The sequence below is a fragment of the Podarcis gaigeae genome (assembly GCF_964106915.1).
Source record: "Podarcis gaigeae genome assembly, chromosome: 8".
In the NCBI taxonomy this organism is placed as follows: domain Eukaryota; kingdom Metazoa; phylum Chordata; class Lepidosauria; order Squamata; family Lacertidae; genus Podarcis; species Podarcis gaigeae.
In genome coordinates this window covers 47,180,697-47,202,985 of record NC_139684.1, presented here as the reverse complement: position 1 = coordinate 47,202,985, position 22,289 = coordinate 47,180,697, and positions in this window count along the sequence as shown.

Here is a 22,289-nt window from a genome sequence, read left to right as displayed (position 1 = left end):
AACTAAATGCAGCATTAATTACTTTTATTTCAGTAGTCCTAGGTGCAAAAATTTAAATTTAGAATAGAATTTTTCAACAATGCTTCTGATTATACATTCTACTTAATATTCTCATTTATTTATTTATTTATCCTTATATAAACCACCTACTCAGAATAGCAGGCACTGTATAGCAAGATTATAAAAAAATACTGGTGAGAAAATTTAAATAACTTAATGGGTATATAAGCATAAAGCTTTTTTCATGAGATTCCTGAAAGCACTAATATATACACATTTTTGTATGCAATTTTGCCTGATACAAATATTTTTTGTAAAACAAATTCCCCTAAAATGATACATTTTGTATATTACTTTGAGTCATGTATGCATTTCTATGGACACTTTACCCAATATATACACCTTTGTGCGCACTACTTGGGCAAAGAACTAAATTGCAAAATTCAGAGAAGTGAAAATTTCAAAGGATGGTTGTGTTTTTGTTCTCCTGTTGTTTCTGAAAGTGCAAACTAGGTGTGCTTGACTTCAAACGTGAACTGAATCAAAATTTTGTTCATCCAAGGTCCAAAACAGAAATTATGCAAACAAAATACTAGTGGTATCAGTTATTTATTTATTTATTTAGTCTGCAAATGTCACAGAAATAATTATACAAATTTCTGTTTAAAAAAACCCCCCAAAGAAGAATGGCAACTTAAGTTGACAGAATATGCACAACTTGCAGCCTTAACATAAAGAATAAGAGAACAAAAAAACCCATATGTTTAAAGAAGATTGGAAATAATTGTGTACAGCTGAAAACGCCGACAGCATTAAGATAAATTCAACAGTGCAAATAAGTTTTGATGGATGCAATAATGGCATATTGATGGTATAGTTTTTCTGTAAAATATACAGGGATTTATGGTATGTAAAATGAACCATGGGAGGGGAAGTCATTGATATCTTAAGGATGTAAATGAGTATTTTAAATTGTAAAACAGAAAATGTAATACACATTTTACAAATATATCACATTTCCCTTCCAGTGATTTGCACTGAATGGGACAGAAATTGCTGCCCCCTTACCATCCCTACTTCCAACACAGCCTGCCGTCCAGGTGCTACCTGTTTATTAGAAAACACAGACTACCTTCTTTATCTCTACCAAGCCCTTCAGTCAGAATGTCTCGCTGTGAAACGGACTGGGAGGCTGTGCCTTCCTGGCTCTTTAGGAAGATGACAGAAGGTCAGGGGGGTATGTGCAACCATGCACGTTTACCATGCCCTCTTAAAAAGGAAACCAAAAGCTTTTGCAAAAAAATGTATTGGTTTTAATATTAAAAAATATAACACAGCAATTCCACCATGGTTGGAAAAATTCTTATAGCAAAGCAAAGTGTCAGGCACTCTTCAAATAAACAAACAAAAAACAACTAGAAACAAACACAAAAAACATAAAACAATGACATTAATAATAATAATAATAATAATAATAATAATAATAATAATAATAATAATAATAATAATAGTTTGCAAAGTAGGCATCTGAAAACGTGCTGTTTGCACAGAAAATCATAATTGTAGGCAGAAGAAATTAAATGAAAAACCAAGTGTGATAGGAGAAAGAATATCTGCACCTATAAAAAGCACTTGCCTCAATATTGTCAAATCACTTTCCAAATAACCTAACTAAATAAATAACCCTTCTTCTTTTTTCCCAAGATCAGGAGACAAATTAATAAAAAAGAGTGTGATGATGGAGCCTTTGAAGCACAACAAAAGGAGCCATGGTTAAAATTTTAACAAGTTAGAATCATTAGCTAAACAAATGCTGACAGGCTTGCATTACATTTCAAGTCACACATGCTCAGAACAAAGGCTTGACTAGTGAGGCAGTTTTAATAGGTCCCACTGCATACAACGAATTTTTCCCAAACAGACACTCCCCCCTCCCCCCTCTCTGCACTGCAGAGTCTAAAATGCCACCTTCTATTAATCCCTGTCACTTGTATGGATTGTTGAAAGTTCTAGTGTGGATAGGATGACATAAATTCCAGTGATTGTCTTCCGGGGAATGTGAATGGCTATGGCTCAAATAACACTTCCCATGGTTCTTTCTTCTGTTGTTTAGTCGTTTAGTCGTGTCCGACACTTTGTGACCCCATGGACCAGAGCACGCCAGGCACTCCTGTCTTCCACTGCCTCCCGCAGTTTGGTCAGACTCATGTTTGTAGCTTCAAGAACAGTGTCCAACCATCCCGTCCTCTGTCGTCCCCTTCTCCTTGTGCCCTCAGTCTTTCCCAACATCAGGGTCTTTTCCAGGGTGTCTTCTCTTCTAATGAGGTGGCCCAAGCTTTGGAGCCTCAGCTTCACGATCTGTCCTTCCAGTGAGCACTCAGGGCTGATTTCCTTAAGAATGGATACCTTTGATCTTGCAGTCCATGGGACTCTCAAGAGTCTCCTCCAGCACAATAATTCAAAAGCATCAATTCTTCGGCGATCAGCCTTCTTTATGGTCCAGCTCTCACTTCCATACATCACCACTGGAAAAACCATGGCTTTTACTATATGGACCTTTGTTGGCAAGGTGATGTCTCTGCTTTTTAAGATGTTGTCTAGGTTTGCCATCGCCTTTCTCCCAAGGAGCAGGCGTCTTTTAATTTCGTGACTGCTGTCACCATCTGCAGTGATCATGGAGCCCAAGAAAGTAAAATCTCTCACTGCCTCCATTTCTTCCCCTTCTATTTGGCAGGAGGTGATGGGCCCAGTGGCCATGATCTTTGTTTTTTTTGATGTTGAGCTTCAGACCATATTTTGCGCTCTCCTCTTTCACCTTCATTAAAAGGTTCTTTAATTCCTCCACACTTTCTGCCATCAAGGTTGTGTCATCTGCATATCTGAGGTTGTTGATATTTCAGATGAGGTGATCAGGCACTCCCATTTCTTTAAGAACATGCCATAGTTTGCTGTGGTCGACACAGTCAAAGGCTTTTGCATAGTCAATGAAGCAGAAGTAGATGTCTTTCTGGAACTCTCTAGCTTTCTCCATAATCCAGCGCATGTTTGCAATTTGGTCTCTGGTTCATCTGCCCCTTCGAAATCCAGCTTGCACTTCTGGGAGTTCTCGGTCCACATACTGCTTAAGCCTGCCTTGTAGAATTTTAAGCATAACCTTGCTAGCGTGTGAAATGAGTGCAATTGTGCGGTAGTTTGAGCATTCTTTGGCACTGCCCTTCTTTGGGATTGGGATGTAGACTGATCTTCTCCAATCCTCTGGCCACTGCTGAGTTTTCCAAATTTGCTGGCATATTGAGTTTAGCACCTTAACAGCATCATCTTTTAAAATTTTAAATAGTTCAGCTGGAATATCATCACTTCCACTGGCCTTGTTATTAGCAGTGCTTTCTAAGGCCCATTTGACTTCACTCTCCAGGATGTCTGGCTCAAGGTCAGCAATCACACTACCTGGGGTGTACGAGACATCCATTTCTTTCTGGTGTAGTTTCTCTGTGTATTCTTGCCACCTCTTCTTGATGTCTTCTGTTTCTGTTAGCTCCTTTCCACTTTTGTCTTTTATTATGGCAATCTTTGTACGAAATGTTCCTTTCATATCTCCAATTTTCTTGAACAGATCTCTGGTTTTCCCTATTCTATTGTTTTCCTCTTTTTCTTTGCATTGCTTGTTTAAGAAGGCCTTCTTGTCTCTCCTTGCTATTTTTTGGAAATCTGCATTCAATTTCCTGTATCTTTCACTATCTCCCTCGCATTTTGCTTGGCTTCTCTCCCCCGCTATTTGTAAGGCCTCGTTGGACAGCCACTTTGCTTTCTTGCATTTCCTTTTCATTGGGATGGTTTTAGTTGCTGCCTCTTGTATAATGTTATGAGCCTCCATCCATAGTTCTTCAGGCACTCTGTCCACCAAATCTAAATCCTTAAACCTGTTCCTCACTTCCACTGTGTATTCATAAGGGATTTGACTTAGATTGTATCTTACCGGCCCAGTGGTTTTTCCTACTTTCTTCAGTTTAAGCTTGAATTTTGCTATAAGAAACTGATGATCTGAGCCACAGTCAGCTCCAGGTCTTGATTTTGCTGACTGTATAGAGCTTCTCCATCTTTGGCTGCAGAGAATATAATCAATCTGATTTCAATGCTGCCCATCTGGTGATGTCCATGTGTAGAGTTGTCTCTTGTGTTGTTGGAAAAGACTGTTTGTGATGACCAGCTTGTTCTCTTGGCAGAACTCTATTAGCCTTTGCCCTGCTTCTTTCTGAACTCCAAGGCCAAACTTGCCAGTTGTTCCTTTTATCTCTTGATTCCCTACTTTAGCATTCCAATCCCCTATAATGAGAAGAACATCCTTCTTTGGTGTCATTTCTATAAGGTGTTGTAAGTCTTCATAGAATTGGTCAATTTCAGTTTCTTCAGCACCAGTGGTTGGTGCATAAACTTGGATTACTGTGATGTTAAAAGGTCTGCCTTGGATTCGTATCGAGATCATTCTATCATTTTTGAGCTGGCATCCCAGTACAGCTTTTGCCACTCTTTTGTTGACTATGAGGGCCACTCCATTTCTTTTATAGGATTCTTGCCCACAGTAGTAGATATGATGGTCATCCGAACTGAATTCGCCCATTCCCGTCCATTTTAGTTACCCAGGATGTCAATATTTATTCTTGCCATCTCATTTTTTACCGCATCCAACTTACCAAGGTTCATGGTTCATGGTTCTTACATTCCAGGTTCCTATGCAATATTTTTCTTTACAGAATTGGACTTTCCTTTCGCTTCCAGGCATATCCGCAACTGAGAGTCCTTTCGGCTTTGGCCCAGGCGCTTCATCAGCTCTGAATCTACTTGTACTTGTCCTCCACTCTTCCTCAGTAGCATGTTGGACGCCTTCCGACCTGAGGGACTCATCTTCCAGGATCATAACTTTTATATGCCTGTTCTCTTTGTCCATGGAGTTTTCTTGGCAGGGATACTGGAGTGGCTTGCCGGTTCCTGCTCCAGGTGAATCATGTCTGGTCAAAACTCTCCACTATGACCTGTACATCTTGGGTGACCCTGCACGGCATAGCTCATAGCTTCTCTGAGTTATTCAAGCCCCTTCGCCACGGCAAGGCAGTGATCCATGAAGGGGATCACTCTTTCTTCTACTCTTTTTTCTATGTTATGCTATTAGCCTAAACCACCTTGGGGTGGAGCTGGTCTCAGCAACAACAAAAGAGGGACCAGGGGGAGAGGCTGGTCCTTTTCCAGCTCAAAACCACCCCTTTTATGTTGTCCCTAGACTGTCAACTTCTATGGGAGGGATTCAAGTGCACCCTGGGAATTTAGGTTTGTGCAATTAAACTATATAAAAGTGCTCTGTTGCCCACAACAGGTCCACTTTTTTAAAATAAGAAAACAGGCTTCCGGTTAAGAAAGTGATAGAGGAATGCACTGAAAAGTGTGGGATAAACAAATGGTTAATGGGATGGCATAGAAATACTACTCAAGTAATCAGGATGAATGCTTGTTGTCATATTACTTCCCTGCAAACAATTCAAAACAAATGCTCAGTGAAGACCAGGTATAGTCTAAGGTAAGCAAATCAAGATGTCTGGCCAATAAGCAAGTCATCTGAAGGAGCCCGGAGTCGTTGGCGCCCCTACAGTTTCAGGCAAGTTCAACCCTATAATAGTCCATACATCCCAACTCTACAAAATCTACCACCCAGTTTGCAAATTCAGAAGTGATGCTTATTACTGAAATGATTAAGAATGTTGTCGCGCGCACACACACAACCGGAAGATTTTTAGAGCCTCATTACAAAACTGAATTTGCATGAAGTCAGGGCAGGGCTGGGAAGTAAAAGAGAAAACAGGTTGCACAACAGCTGTGGCATAGTAGCAAGAAGGGAGGAACACTGAGAGGGGGAAACTAATGGTTTAAAAGAGCAGCAAAAAAGGGAAAGGTTTGAGTAGGGCAACACTGAGATGGAAATGGAAGTTTAAATAAAGACAGAGGTTTGGGTAGAACAAGCAGAATGAAATGGTGAGAGGAACTTGGTGGGGTTTTGAGTAGAGCCAGTGGGAGAAACACTGAGAACTTAGTGGCAGTTTTTAACAACAGCAGAAATTTGAGTAAACAGAGGGTGCAGAAATACCACGAGGAATGTGGCTGATTTAAACAATGGCAGAGGTTTGAAGGCCAGATTGCTTTTCCCCACTTTTGAGCTAAGTGTTTTCTACTAAGAAATTTCTGGCTTAGTGAGGTTTCTTCAAAGTAAGCACAAGTGGAAAGCCTATTCATATCTTCCCTCAGCTAGCAATGGGAAAAGTGCCATAGATATTAAAACCTTACAGGCTTTAACTGTGTATGGTCCTAACACTTGAAGCTCAATTTTAGTATGATGGAGTACTTCCAACCTTTTTCAGTGAGCATCCAAAGTGGTGGTGGTAAGGACACCTTTATTTCCCAATTTTTGTAACCTGCTTTGGAAAAATGGCATGATATTATCTATAGATGTGTTATCATGTTGCTAAGTGACCAAATTAGTAGCCAGTACCTAACACTGAAAAAAATCAGCTCCCCACTCTAAAAATAATAATCCCTGGGAACAAGGCAGGGTTTTCCAAGGGACATAAAATGTTTGTAAGGAAAAAAGAAAGAGAAGTAACTGGGGGGGGGGTGATATTCACTAAACAAAAGTCTACTTGGTCATATATTTGGGTCATGTAATTCTCAGCAATCAATGAGAGTCTCAGTGACAGTAAGAGCTTAGCAATAAAGGATTTCTCTGCAAGCATCTACAAAGCACCTGTCTTTCACAGCAATCAATTAGTATTTCAGCAGATGTAAGGGGTTTTAGCATTAAATAACTTTTGGACTTGTACCTCCAAAGAAGCTAGCTTTGAGCACGTAATTTCTTGAATGCTGACCAGGCATGCACAGAATTTCATTTTCTATTCCAAGCTGGAGAAGAAGGTTGATTATTTATTTATCTGATAAATGCTGAGTAGCTGAACATTTTGAGCTGGATAAATATGGGCCCATAACATCCTAGGTATGCAACAGGTCTGGGTTCCACCGGTTTCCAGTTGGGGAAGGGTATGAAGTAGGGTAGGTGAGGGGTGCAGCCTGAGAAGAAGGGATGCAGCCTATGTAGGAGACATTGCCTGTGGAGAGCTGTGGGAGGCAGACAGTGAAGCCTGGAGGGGTGCATTTGGCCTGAGGGCCTGATACTCATCATCCCTGACATAATTCCATGTGCAGAAGCTTTTTCTTGTTGTTTTAAATATCATTTGGCAAGAATTATGTAACGATTATATTCTCCCAATTGCTTGGGTCTCCCATCTACATTAAGACCCAAATGAACTTCCTAAGTACAAATGAGCAGATGAAACTTGTTTTAGCATAAGGAAAGACAAGTCTTCCTCAGCAGCATTATTTGTTCTAATTATTAAACCATTGTAGTGCAAATCCGCAAATTAAAACTAATTCGCCTGACAAAGAGAGATCTTTATACCATACAACAACATCTGCCCCATTAATGCTATTTATGGAAATATAGCTAATCAGATTGCATTAGAAAAAAAGCCAACAATATTAATGTGAAAGAAAGGTAAACAGAAAAAAATGTATTCAGCTACGTGATCCTACTGAATGTTATGAATTAATCACTAGTTGAAGAAGGTTAATCTTAGAACTATTAAATGGCTTGTGTGCCAATTATTTTGGCTGATGATCCAACAGGTATGCCATTTACTTCTTCTGGAACTATATAGATCAAAATTGTCAGCATTTCGTCCTAGCATTTTTACTCTGTTGATGAGCTTCTTTCCTGGTAGAAGTTGGATTGGATTAGACAGGTATCTCCACAGTTACTGAAAAAGGGAATATAAGTAAACCCCAAAACCTCAAACTGACAAGATTGATTTAAATTAGGAGTCCCTCCACACAGACATAGACTTTATAATTAAATGTGTTATGTATGGTAGCTGTTACTGTAGGTGGTTGAAAAGCTGAGTGTCTCATGGAGCTAATGATGCAGAAGACGATCTTGTTTCAAGGTGATGAAATGATGATGAGACAATCACATTTCAGGAGGCCAAGAGAGATGCTGGTAATGAAAATGGTGTTAGTTAAAAAGCATATGCTGAGTTAATAAGTGCTAAAATCCCTCACGCAAAGCTTGTGGCCTCAGATGCATGGGAAAAACGTAATGTACGAGCCAATAGGACCTCACAGCAAACAAAGGGTGATGTGTATAGGTAGGGCAGGTGAAAATAAATGAATCAAAGAACTGTGGAGCTGTTCACTTCCATATTGCTCTCTTCCATATTGCCCCCAGAAAACTATGAATGGATCTATCATCTCTGATGGTGGTTAAGGATAGATGGATCTGTCAGTTTCACTTCATATCAGTTTCTCAATTTGCATTTTTTCAAAGTCCTTGTGAACATGTTTCAGCATTTTGATGCAAAATTCTCACAATGTACACATTTTTGTATGCAGTTTGGGCGAATTCACACATGTTTGCAAGCAATTCCCCCATATATAATGCATTTTTTATAAGCTACTTTAATGAATCTATGCATTCATGTGAAATTGTATGCACTCTTTCTCTTAATATATTAGTTTTGTACACATTGTTTGACAGGATAACTACATCAGAAAATTTGGAGAAAGGTGAATTTCATTCTGTTTTAGTTCACATATTGGTCCAAAATATGTGAATTAGATTGTTAAAATTCAAATAAAGCCAAATTTCTCCCCCATCCCCAGCTGGTGATAGTGCCACACCTGTGGATGATGTTAGCTAAAACAAGCAAACCCAAAGCAACCCAACAAGTTGTTCTCACCTCTTTGTTCTAGATTGACACAGCTATTCTGAACTCTAATCTGATTCTATTTTCATTGCAGGAGGGAGGGATCTTCCTCTGCAGGGCCAGTCTCCATTGTAGTAGCAGGCTGAAATAATCTGTCCTGGAGATACCATGAAGCAGCAGAGGGGAATAGATGAAAACAGGAATTGGCATCTGAATGATGCAACTAAAAGTACTGACCTCAACATGCGGAAAGGGGCATTTGAATGTGAGAAGAGACAAGGGGAAAATCAAAATGTTGATCAGAAACATATATGTACTTACAGAATTCACAGTAGGCATGAGATAACGCTTACTACGTAAAAAGTTTTATTAAGGAATAGACACAGCAGATAGATAAACAAGATAATATTTTCCGAAATCGAGATAAAGGGAAGTCGATTAATGTCATTTAAAGTTGTATGTTTTTCGTGTTTTTCTTTTTCTCTCTCTCTTTTTTCTTTCCCCCCCTCTTTTTCTGTTTTTTCTTTTTCATTTTGTCTTTTGTACGTTTGTGAAATATATTTATGTCAAAATTTAATAATAAAAAAAAATGAATGTGAGAAGAGAAAGAGACACTTGCATGTGTTCCAGGCACATGCAAGCCCCAACCACAATGTCCCTGGATCAGCTTCATATATGAGAATGCTTAAAATGACACTTCAGACCTTCCCTTTCAATGTAAGAAGGCTAGCTGGTGTGAATTATAGAAAGAGCTATCCTGTCTTCCTAACCTGGGCATTGCACCTGCTCTGCTCCTAGGTCTGATCTGGACAGGGTCAAAATACTTCTAATTGCTATCTTTTGAGCAGACACAATTTCATTTGTATTGCCTTTTGGTTTTACTGAATAGCACTGATTATGCTTCACAACTATATACCATATTTTTTTGTGTATAACACGCCCCCGTGTATAAGACAACCCCTTTTTTGGGAGACTCCAAATCTCCAAATTGAGGAAACAGGGGGAGATTGCCCAGAGTTGTTAAGCTTTTTTGGGGGGGGATTGCCAGCAATCGCTCACCCACCTGACCGCCACTGCCAATCACATGCCTTGACGAAGCCACCAATCGTCTGCCTGATCGCTGACAGCAGCCACCCATCTGCCGCCCAATTGCCACAGCAGCCAAACGCCAGCAGACCTTGCCACATCCACCAATCACTCGCCCAAATGTCACTGACAATCTCCTGCTCACGGCAGTCACCAATCACACATCCCACCTTAACACTATCCCACCTCAGACAAACCCCAATTTTTAACATTTCTTTATAATAAAAAAAAAAACCTTGCCTTATACACGGAAAAATACGGTATCATTGTCTTATCTCCAGGATATTGTACCAGTAGATCATTGATACATGTTTGGAGCTATTCAGCATGAACACTTGGACCTCCTAATGTACCTTAAGATAAATGGTTTGAACAAGTCTGAGTGTCTCAGAGGTTGGCAGGGTCCATAATAGATTTTTTGTGATAGAATAAAAAGTGAACCCAGAGTACATTCTGAATAGTGAAGTTGCCACGTGGAAGCATGCCAACAAATCTGAAAACCCCCAGCAACTACACCACTATAAATGGTAAGTGTGGAAAGGCTCCAAGTCAAGGCCTCTATAGCTACATACGTGCCTCAGGGAACCTGGTCAGTAACTAGTGTGTAAAACATGGGAAACATCATACTCAGCACTGACCTGGCAAATAGGTACAAATGTGGAATGAATTGCTGGCATCAGGAAGCACTTTGGCCCGTACAAATCCCAACATAGTGGTAGCTCAGATTCAACTCAAACTTCTTTGAACAATGTATTCCCAGCTATCTGTGACGAGGCTCATTTGGCAATTATTCTTCTGCATCGGACTGAAGTGCTTGATGCACATTCAAATACCATCATGTTTACTTGCCAATAGATTTTTGATTAAAGATGTATTATTAGAAAGCTCTTTGTAAGCAAAGTCTTTCAATGAATCGGTGCCTTCCTCTGAGATAAAACACTGGGAAATGAACAGTCTTAGTTATTTGTTTTTCTTAACTTTTTAGTCTCTCGGAAAGGAAAGCTTCCAGGATTTTAAAAGCATCAAAGGTCAAAAGTTTTATTCTTTCTCTTTAATACTTCTAAGTAGATACAAAAGGCCAGAATATAACTATAGCATTGTGGTCTGATTTGTGCCATGAAACATGAGAATTGATGGTAGTGAGGAAAGGTGACACACTGCAGGAAGGTTTTTGGTCTACCACATGTGAAGTCCCTTGCCCATACCCTGATCCTTTGATGTTCCATATATGCTATCTATGATGTCAAAGGGCTGGCATAGATGCAGATCATGTGCCAAATGTATGATAGAATATTAAATAATGTATTTTAATTTTTTTTATAAAAAATCCCCAGGATGTCTTTTGTAAGCATTATCCAAGTGGAAATAATCCAGAACTATACTTTTTATGTATCTGAGGTAGGATATTCTTCGGTAGGGCACAGATGTGTCCATTTTTGTTCTCTCTGTTTCTCATTTCTCATTTTTTTCATTTTTTTGAAGTTTAAACTGATCTTAAGAAACACATTTTTGCAAGATTTTTTCCACAGGCATAACTGAGCTTTTCACTAAGGTATGCACTTTTATGTACACCTTTTATGTACACAGTATATGCATTTTTGTACATATTGTTTGGTTGGAGATTTGCATCCCCAAATTTGAAGAGATAGCTGTGTTTTGGTTTGCATATTGGTCTGAGAAGTGTTAATTAGGTAGTTTCACTTTAAAATGCAATCAACATTGAATTTCTCCTCCATCCCAGTTCTCTCAATGGTGGAACTGCTGAGATTGTAACATGCCTTGAATACTAGGGTTGTCAGTGCATATAGTTTTGTCATGGAGCTTAAGGCTATCACTTCCTTGGCCATGATAGTTGGCTTATACTTCTCCTACCTCTGAATACTATTTACAGGGAATCACAAGTAGAGCATGCTGATCTGGACCCTGCTATCACACCCAGAATTTATGTTATGTTTTACACACACAGTAGAGCAGCCATGATGATATTAGTGGAAACTGCCCTACTTGCATGTACATTTTTGCTGCTTTCAATAAAGGCTTATGGAGACCTTGGAATTCTGATTAGAGTTGCAGAAAATAAGCCATGTCACCTAAAAAAGTAGGAGCATAACATGTTTTAGTGAATATGGCAAGACATTTATTTTCAATTAAAGAAGTGGTTAAAATGGTTCTTAACCATATTCTTACGGATGTAAGAAGGCCTAATTTTTCATTCTACCATTGCATTTCATTGGATGCAGTGCTGTTTCTGTTCCACTGCATTTCATCTTCCAACAAAAACTACCCTATTTATCTCACTGTCCCCTGGGGTGAATTATTCATTTCAATACAAAGGAAATACAAAGATGTGTGTGTATGTGTGTCTGTGATCAATTACATATAATTTGTGTACTAAAAGTAGCAGCAAAAGCAAATACAGATTATATTCGCTGGATTAGTTTCTGTTCCAGACATGAGACAAATAAGCAAACGATTTCTGTTTTAGTTTTCTATTTATTTCCCCTAGAATTCTCCAACATCCCTTCATATTCCTGATCCTATTTTGTATTTTTGTTTTTCTCAGGTGCAGCTATATGTGTGCCAAGGAAGCTTGAAGGGATAACTGGAGAGGGAAAACACACACACCATGGTCTTTGTGACTAAACAATATCATTGGCAAACACAAGGCACAAACACGAAGTGTCAGGATTTCAAAGGCTCCCTGTGGAGTAGGGCAAACACATCTCAAGAAATCCAGAGGAGTGACAGGAGTCCTTTTCAGTGAGTCTCAGCCTTTTCAGCAAGAGGAGGGAAAAGTCAGATGCTTATCCTGGAAGACTTTCTCTCCCTTTAAAAGATAATACAGACAAAATAAAGATGAAGAAAAGCCTTGATTCAGTTCAAATGGAGATGAATGATTCTACATGAAAAAGGATGTGCTCAGCAATGATATGTATAAGCATTAATTAAAAGCCTGACTTCATTATTTCATTTGGCACGGCTACACAAGGCTCAGAATTAACCACCTTTTTAAAGTGGGGAGTTATGAAATAAAAGCACTGATAGATGTACAAAGAGCTTGCACTAATCCTTAAGTCTGAGTTCCTCCCCCAATCTAGAGCTGTTCCCATTCATTAAGATGGTGGTGAATTTGCCCCACCAATTTTCCTTGGAGAGAATGTCATGGCAGACTTCCTTCTAGAGGGAGAAGATGAATAGGAACTCACTAGCCCTAATAATAATAATAATAATAATAATAATAATAATAATAATAATAATAATAAATAATAATAATAAATAATAATAATAATAATATCTTTATTGTCATTGCCCCCTCTCGGGGACAACGAAATTACTTGGCTGCTCCATCCACCCAGGTAGGGCACTCCACACAAAATTAAAACAACTATAAAAACACTATAAAACAATACAATATAATACAGCAAGGAAGATTAGCTGACTTTCAAAGTCCAGGCTTCCCATTCAGGGCCGAGATCGCTCTGGAGAAGAAGCTGTTTTTAAGACGGCTCGTTCTTGTCTTCATCATCCTGTATCTCCGTCCCGACGGCAGGAGCTCGAAGAGACAGTGACCAGGATGCGATGGATCTTTTGCTATGTCCAGCGCCTTCCTATGGCACCTTGTGGCATAAATCTGTTCTAAGGTGGAGAGTGGGCAGCCAACAATGCTCTCTGCTGCCTTAACAACTCTGCACAACCCCATCCTGTCCCGGGTAGTACAGCTTCCGTACCACACACATAAGCCATAAGTGAGCAGGCTCTCGATGGCACAGTGATAGAAGGCAAGCAGCAGTTTCTGCGGAAGATGGTTTTTCCTTAGAATTCTCAAAAAGTACAGTCTCTGCTGCGCCTTCTTCACAAGCCCCCTTGTGTTGACACTCCAGGACAGATCCTCTTGTAATTCAATGCCCAAAAATCTGAACGTTGTTACCCTCTCCACACAGACCCCATCAATCAAAAGTGGCTGGACATTGCTCTTCTGTCTACTGAAGTCCACCACAAGCTCCTTTGTCTTCCTTGTATTTATGAGCAAGTTGTTAGCTCTGCACCACTCTGTCAGCCGCTCCACCTCATCTCTATAGTCCGTTTCACCCTCCCTTTCAGAGATGAGCCCAATCACGGTTGTGTCATCTGCAAATTTGACAACCCTATTACTGGTTTTGCCCCAGGTTTGTAGAAATAACGTTTCCCCTTCTGTTTCACTTAATAAGGTTGGATGCAGATGATGTATGTGACCAATCAAAGTAGGGTGTAGAGAGGTGCCACCCTCAGTCACCCTCCATCTTGTATTTACATCCTCTATCCCACCCCTGATCCGTGTGGCATTAGCCAGGTGCCTTTATGGGGCTGAGTAGGGATGTTTGGGGCATTTCGTAATTGCCCACCTCCCCCCACCTCCTTCACACTGCCCTCATTTTATTGGCTTATGGTAAGTATGAGCTTTCAAATCTGGCTGCTTGGTTCTTTCAAATGGCAGTCAATGGCAACAGATCAGGGCATTTGATCATTACTAAATACCCAGAAGTGTTCTCTTCTCGAACTTTGTACTGTGAACCAGCTTGGGAGATTGCCTATTCTGCTGCTCTTTAAGGACTGCCAAGGGCTCCCTGCTGGGAACTAAACATTGGTGCATTGGTCAGCTCACATCGCACAAGGCTACTCTGTAAAATGAGATTTTAAAAATTGCCTCACATCACGCCATTATACCGACAGAGCTCTGTTTGCGTGGTTTTGCCCCAGGTTTGTAGAAAGAATGTTTTCCCTTCTGTTTCACTTAATAAGGTTGGATGCAGATGATTTTTAAAAATTCTCTTTTTAATTTTAAATAAAGTAATGTATCATAAAAATGAACCATTGGCCATAGCTCAGTAGTCAAGCCTCTGTTTTGCCTGGGCTAAATCTCTGTCATCTCTGACTAGGACTGGGAGAGAGAACCTTGTCTGAAATCCTGGTGATCTGCTGCAAGTCAGTGTACACAATACTGAACTAAATGGACCAGTGGTCTGAACAAGTATATGTCAGTTTCCTATGTATCTGTGTAAAACAATCTGAAAAATAAAAAGCAGGATCAAGGATTGTTTACAAATAAATCATATATTATTACATAGTGAATTGAAAGAATTGATCGGACAGGAAATCATAATCTGTCTAGTCAGTCTTTTCAAATTAATATGCATCTTCCTTGAAGGTTCCAGCCTGGTCTATTACTCCATTCAAAACCAAAAGTCATTGCTGTAACCACAAAGGAGAATATACTGTAGGCTGGGGATGGCTGTGCACTCCTTACATGGAATGCAAGGTAAATGTTTGTGTGTTGTTTCTTTCTACTTCTTGCTGCTGATGGGGTAATCCAGGGGAGATGGGAGAGAAGTGACCAAAGGTGGTGGTGCTCATTGCACATGCTCAAAAATCCAAATGGGCCTATGGACCTAAAAGAGTGCTTACACCTGCCCCAGAGAGATAATCTGTGGAATGAAAAACAGGACATGTGCAAATACCTCTTGGCATCGTCAAAAGTAAGCTAAGAACAACACAAAACAAAGAAAACATGCACCCCACCAATTATAATTTGATTGGCATTTTATTTTCCCTTTGATATTTTTAAAATTCAATTGCATTAGCTAATGGAGAATAGGAAAATAAACTGCAGCAAAAATGTTCAGAGTAGCCCTAGTTCTACATTCTACCTATACCTGTTTTTGGATTATATTCTGAGTCAAATAATATATAATGAAGAGCAGGTTTTATTTTTAATAATAATAATAATAATAATAATAATAATAATAATAATAATATTTTAAGACTCGGGTCACTGGCCTATGGCATGAATTTGTATGAAATCTGCATAGCTTGACTCATCTACCATCCATCCATCACCTAAAGCATGACTCATCTACCCTCCCTTTCTCTAAGAAATGTATGTGCTGTGACAGGTATAAAGCCAATGTTGGATTTAGCAGCCTTTGCATGAGTGTGAGGTATTCACCTGAGTGTGAAGTATTCGCCCAGTGCAAGGTTTCAGTGATAAAGCTGGAGGTATCATGCTGTATGGTGATATATAATGAACAAAATGTTTTTAATTGCTCAGACTAAATTGTTGATCAAGATGCAGCCTAATCTTATGCAGGTTTGCTTGGAAGATAGCTCCATTGCATTCAACTAACTTTGCAGCCTAAACACTGCAGCTCTGGGGGGCTCTGAAAAGGGAAGCCATTTTTACTGCTCTTTCACTCAAGTTGCAGAATGGGGTCGAGTGGCAATTGTCTGACTGAGAAAGCATTCATTAATTTTAGTGGATCAGGGCCTCAGCATAGCTGTATAGGGGGATAATGAACTTTGATTGATAAAAACAAATGTATATTTGAAGGCTTTTCTTTTGATTGATGATTAGTCAGTGATGAAAGGAAGGCCAAGTTTGAACCAGTATGGGAACATGCCAATGAAGCTGTACACAACAAGGGAGATCATCAGCTCCTTTGGAGCAGGAGAGGAGGGAGCTGCCATCATCTCATTTAGCAAGCATAACTGCACATCCTCAGATTTCTGTAATTATATGTCACTCAATGAGCCTATGCACATCCCAGCTTGTTCTTCTGTGACAGCAGTAAACATGCTTCGATGGAAAGCACTAATTTAAAAATTAGACACCAAAAATAGAAGCTTAATCTGCAGCAGGAGCATCACACACTCCAATCTATGCTTACTTAGACCAACATTTTCTTTTAAGAAGCTATGCCTTCTAGTGGGCTATCTTCAAATCAGTAATACATAGGTATCAATACAGCTATAGTAAAAAGCAGTGTTTTTTTCTGGGGGGGATGCATACCCCTAAACATTTTGTGAATCTAGGTTTGGCCTCATTGAGGGGCAGTATTTCAATATGAGTAGGAAAATGAGAGCACCCCTAAACATTTTTTTTTTAAAGCACTGGTTAAAAGCACACCAACAATGAAACATAACACAGTGGAGAAAACATGCAGGGTCTCAGTAGGAACTGACTTAGCCTGGTGGTTTTAAAAAGCTGCTGCATTTAATGTTGAAATATATTCCCCTAAATAAAGTAAGTTTTGTTCAAACTTATACTCCACCAGGACCATGAGAGAGGTGCCATCTCTTTTGTCTTTTGGGTGCCTACTGAAGACCTTCCACTTTTAACAAAGCCTTTTAAGCTGAGCTCTTTCCCAGTCTACATCTGTAATGGAACTGTTTTTATATGTTTGTTTGTGTGTTGTGTGCGTGCGTAGCCCTAGGCTCCTTTGGGAGGAAGAGCAGGTTTTATTTTTAATAATAATAATAATAATAATAATAATAATAATAATATTTTAAGACTCAGGTCACTGGCCTATGGCATGAATTTGTATGAAATCTGCATAGCTTGACTCATCTACCATCCATCCATCACCTAAAGCATGACTCATCTACCCTCCCTTTCTCTAAGAAATGTATGTGCTGTGACAGGTATAAAGCCAATGTTGGATTTAGCAGCCTTTGCATGAGTGTGAGGTATTCACCTGAGTGTGAAGTATTCGCCCAGTGCAAGGTTTCAGTGATAAAGCTGGAGGTATCATGCTGTATGGTGATACTATAGCATGGTGAGCTAGCATGGTAAAGTGCTAGCAAATCTCTCTGTGAACTTGGATCTTTACAAGGCTTACTTCTCAGACCAGAAAAACTATTAGTTCATGATGCACCAGCATCTCTTATGTAGCTAGTGTGTTTATGCTTGTATTGAGACAATAAACACCTTATACTTAGAACTGAACTTTGTGGGGAAAGCATTTTCTTAACTGGAATCTCTGGAAAAGGCTGACTCCTGGGAAGCAGGAAGAGGACTCTGATGTTCTGCTGGAAGACTCTGCTGGACCTGTGCACACTTTGCTGATCTCACTGGTCAAAGTGTGGTATAGCATCCACAACAGTTAGTAGGTCCAGTATAACAATTTATGGGACAACTGACTTCTACAAGTCTAACATAGCTGCACCACTGAGCTATGCCCTCTTCCAGGTGAGAACTATGAGAAATTGAGGCAGATACCAATTTAGCCATGGTAAGGCAGGTTACAACAATTTCATTCAGGTTAATTTAGGAAATTATCCCAACAACAAATTGCACCACTTCCCAGGACAGTAGACTATCTGTGCCCTTGTTCCTGTGAAGCATGGCTAGGCAGGCCCCTAAAAGTCTAGCATTTAGTTAATTGTCTCATTGTGTTTCCTCCCTCTCCATTCCTGGCACAACTTTTAGCCCAAATCCAATATCTTTCTACCAAGGGCTATGTTTACTGAAATAAAGCTGCATTCAGCTATGGGTAACCTGTCTTTGAACATATGCTGTAGGCGGCAATCTAGCAGAGAAATGGACAACAAGCTGTGAGACTAAACTTTTATCATCATCTCTATAAATCAAGATGAAAGCTATAGACTTCCTCCTGTGGATCTCATACTGCCTTCAGAAAAAAAGTTAAAATATTTAGATTGGGAAGAGAGAGGCAGAGAGAAGAAAGAGAATAGAAGAAAACATCCAAAACTGAGTGGTCAGAAATATTAATCAAACACAGATGAGAAACTCAGCTTTCTTGCTGCTGCGTAATTTCAAGGAAATGGAATCCCCACCAGCAAATGTTACAATTAGTTAAGTTTGTATAGCTCTGATATTTTGATCCAGTGTTACTATACTTCTACATTTCGTTAAACTGACATCAGAAATAGCAATATCACTCTAGGATGAAAGCTTCACATGCATCATTGATATTTAGAGTGCCATCAAAGTACAATTGAAATCTTTTCTCTGTACCAGGAGCAGAGAATCTCCAGCCTGTGAGCCAAATTTGGCCCAGTCCCAATTTAGTCTCAGAGGTCATTCGTCATAAATGATGTCCAAATGCCCCACACCTGAGGTCATATGTGATGTCAGGTGTGTGGCAGGGACCAATGGGCAATGGAAGTGTGCCTTGCTTCAGTAGCACAAAGTGGTTTGCATCGGAACTGCTGCTAAAATGCTTTTCCTCCATTTTAACATGTTCCATATAACCCCCAAACTGCACTCTATGAAGGACATGGTTTATCTATTTGCCTTTCACATTCTTCAGCTATCCAACTATTTGTCAGGCACACCAACTGTCAGGGGCCGAGGTGTTTTTGGCCCCCTCAATATTTGTTGGAAGGGGGTTAGGCCCCCTCAATGTTGAGGGGGTGTAGGAGGCTGAGTGTGGAGCCAAGCATGGCACAGCTTTGGTGGCTGGCTCCTCCAGAGCTCTTGGCCTCCTCCAGATGATGCAATGTTGCATGAGCATAGTGATGGTGATATCATACGCACACAACATGTGATGGGTCCCCTCAGTGATGGGGGCAACTTGGTGCCTCTGCTACCTGTTATGATGCACAGCTTATATTGCTATTATATGACACTGTTAAAATACCCATTGATTTTGTGTTTGTGTATAGATTCCATGGCTACTCACTCACTCACTCAATTGGGAAAAAGGCAGATGTATATATTAAGAATAAATTACTTAATCACTTGCCAAACTCTTTTGATCTACTAAAAAGACACCCCAGTTAATTAGGAAAACATGTTTTAATGTCATCTGCTTTTATAGGTACTAAAATTTCATGTATAAAAATTAGAGATGACAGGCAGGTGCAGATGATGCCTACTACATGTGCACATCGTGAAAAAGTATGTATATATATATATATATATATATATCCAAAACTGTCATTTATGCAATGTATATGCATGTTAATTAAATTAAGTAATCAGCCAATCATCAATTAGAACACATATGATTCATTGACTTAATCCTTTCCTCAAGAAGCTCATGGTGGTGTGTGTAATTTTTCCCCACCAATTTTTACCCTCACAACATTTCTGTGAGGTAGCAAGTTTGAGAAGTAGTGATGAGAAGTATTGACTGGCCCAAGATCATCCCTATTTAAATATGATATTTGAGTGTCCACTTCTCCAGTATCAGTCTGATATTCTTATCACTACATGGAGTTTAATCATAATCCCAGGTTTCAATCAGAAGACAGACTGTAGACAGAAAGGTGCACAGACAAACTTATACAAAACAAAGAAATGAATTATATGCTGCCTCTGATTTTCTTTTTCTTTTTTTAGTATTTTCAGGATTGACCTTGATAGATTCAATAACACCAAAAACAGATTTAAACATTTCTTTTTGTTGTTTATTTCTGATGTCCAATCCAATTCATATTTATTGCTTCAATCACACATAACCTTTTGCTCCTCCTTCTTTCTTTCTCAGTCACAGTCAGAATGATGGGTTGGTGGAAAGCAGGTTAGACAACAGGATTCCCCCCATATGTTGTTAGATTACAACTCCCATCATCCTTCATGGTAGCTGTGCTTTATGTCAGTTGGAGTTCAGCAACATGAAGGCTATCCCAGTTCCAGATTCTAGAGTCTAGTTACTTGTCTACATGACATGGGTTGGTTTGCTTCTTAAATGGCTACCCCTGGAATAAACATGTCTGCCCATCTGAATATCTGTTGAAAGTGGTTAGGTAACATGTTCTCAAGGCTCAATAAATCACCATTATCCGAGTCAAAGATAAATCCTATTCATTTCAGTGGGAATTATTTCAGGACTTGCTTAACTGACCCATAGGACCTAACAATGATTGGATCCGTCCCTAACTAAAAAAAGAATCCCTTGGTGCATTGCACATATTGTGGATACAATCTTTTGTTGGCATCAGTGGAAACAGTTAGAAGTATTAACTTTACTTGGAAGAATGTATTCTCAATGGTCTTTCAAGAATTATATTAAGTGATTTGGGCTTTACTATCATCTTTTACAAGGGCAAAAACATTGTTTGAACAATCAGGTGTTTTTTTTCCTACTCTTCTATTTCTTGTCTAAATTGAGCCTAGTTCCTTTATCCTTTTTTTTATCTTCAAGCAGCGAAGGTACCTGAAGTATCTCCCATCATTTAAAATAGCATACTTGGGGAAGATATTTGTAAAGCTTTTGTATGATCCCCTCCTCAGACTTCTTCTCTTCATCATATATATTTCTCTGAGAGGCTAAAGTTTACTACAAATGTAAAGGGGCCTATGCTGTCAATGTTTGTAGTGGATTCCAGGGGAGATACCATTCACTATCACAGGCCCCCTGCCATTTCCTTTATACTTTTAAGTGGTTCTGTTGCTGTTCCTTTTTCCAAACAGGTTTTGACAGCCACTGCAGCCTAGTGAGAAACATATTTGTTGCTTATAAAGATTAAAAACAAGCTGGAACACAAAGATGAGCTTCTTAATTTGGAGGCATCATGGGTGAAATCTTTTAGGCAGAGAGTACAAAGGCACCCTCATGGTTTCTGTGATCTGCTGCCCCATTAAAATCAAAGGGATATGTTTAAAACCTCTTTATAGCCATGCTTTGCCATGCCTAATTCAATTACCTGGGAATGAGGAGTAGTACCACTGTGTCAAATCAATCAGCCAATCAATCAATGTTTTTTTTTAACCTCACTTTATGGATAGATGCCACAAATCTCATCTGTGCTGCCTTGCTACCTTCAGCTTTAGTCTCAGAGAGATGTCTATAATGAAGGGACAGAGCTTAGAAGAAGGGAAATGATCACACAAACATCTTCACAAATCCATTCCCAAACTGTGTTATTTGAAATTGAGAGGAGATACATTCCAGGCTGCACTGCTCGAAGGATAAAAAACAAATAGGTACAGCAAGACCTCAAGATAATTCATATTTTCAGAAGCATGTGAATACACAGAAAACTCTGTTAAATTTCAAGCCAGTAGGTGACTGGCTTTGTTCATTCATTCATTCATTCATTTGTCACTTTCTACACAAAATGTCTCAAAGTAACTTACAATGGTAAAACAACAACATACAAGTACAAAGTTTAAAAGAAACATAAAAATATAATAAAATTTACTAAAAGGGCTAATTCTTCAATATTATAAAAAGGCTGAATCTTAGCACATCCAACTAAAAGATAAACATCATAAAAGATTTGGGTATCACCATACCATATGATCTAAATTACGAACCAAATTACAGGGTAAATTGGAATGTCTTCAACTGCTGACTAAAAGTTGATAATGATTGCAGCCGGCATACCTTCCCAGGGAAAATATTCATTGATGCTATATCTGCACCTTCATTGGAAGGGGCATGCAGAGAAGAACTTCAGATGATGAACACAGGGTCTGAGTAGGTTCATGTGTAGTGGTGGACTTTGTGCTTTTACATTTCAGTGGTGCCCTGTGTGACACCAAAATTTGGCACCCCCATCTCTTGCCTTCTATTGTTTGTCACTGTTGAGGCATCACCTGTGGCGCTCTCTCGGCTCAGTGCCGAGTGTGGGTGAACTGGTTGTGCTTCCCTAAATCCATCTCATGTGGGCAGAGACAGT